This window comes from Tupaia chinensis, unplaced genomic scaffold (genome assembly GCF_000334495.1).
Source record: "Tupaia chinensis unplaced genomic scaffold, TupChi_1.0 Scaffold000146_1, whole genome shotgun sequence".
Taxonomy (NCBI): domain Eukaryota; kingdom Metazoa; phylum Chordata; class Mammalia; order Scandentia; family Tupaiidae; genus Tupaia; species Tupaia belangeri.
The window spans coordinates 7,738,168-7,738,519 of record NW_006159616.1 but is presented as its reverse complement, the minus strand read 5'-3'; the positions used below and the strand labels follow the sequence as shown (position 1 = coordinate 7,738,519).

General features: G+C 64.5%; 1 protein-coding gene across 1 annotated transcript in view; it reads right to left on the bottom strand.

The window, feature by feature from the left end:
• HSPB7 (heat shock protein family B (small) member 7) overlaps positions 1-352 on the bottom strand; it is a 3,847-nt gene that overhangs the window by 2,296 nt on the left and 1,199 nt on the right. The gene's annotated exons all lie outside the window — the stretch shown is intronic.

Sequence of the window (352 nt, the reverse complement as noted above, 5' to 3'; positions counted from 1 at the left end):
CCCCCCCCTGCCTGCCAGTGAGCAGCTGTCCTCATTCAGCCATCACTGTCTCCCTCCTCTGCGCCTCACACCTGCCTCAGGTCCCTGTCGGCCCACATCCCTCTACCCCCGGAGGTTCCTCAGCTTCCCTGAGCTGCTGAAGAAAGGGTCTGGGAACTCTGGGGCAGAGAGAGGCAGTGAGGGGGTGGTCTTATGACCCATGAGCTAGAGGACACGAGTTTGCCCTGGGGGACTCTCACGGGGAAAGAACACTGGTCAGGGCCTGGAGCCCCAGGATGGGAGGAGGAGTAGGGCACTGAGGCCTGGGGGCAGGCTAGACAGGGGGCCCGGGGGTGGGGGTAGGCTAGACAGG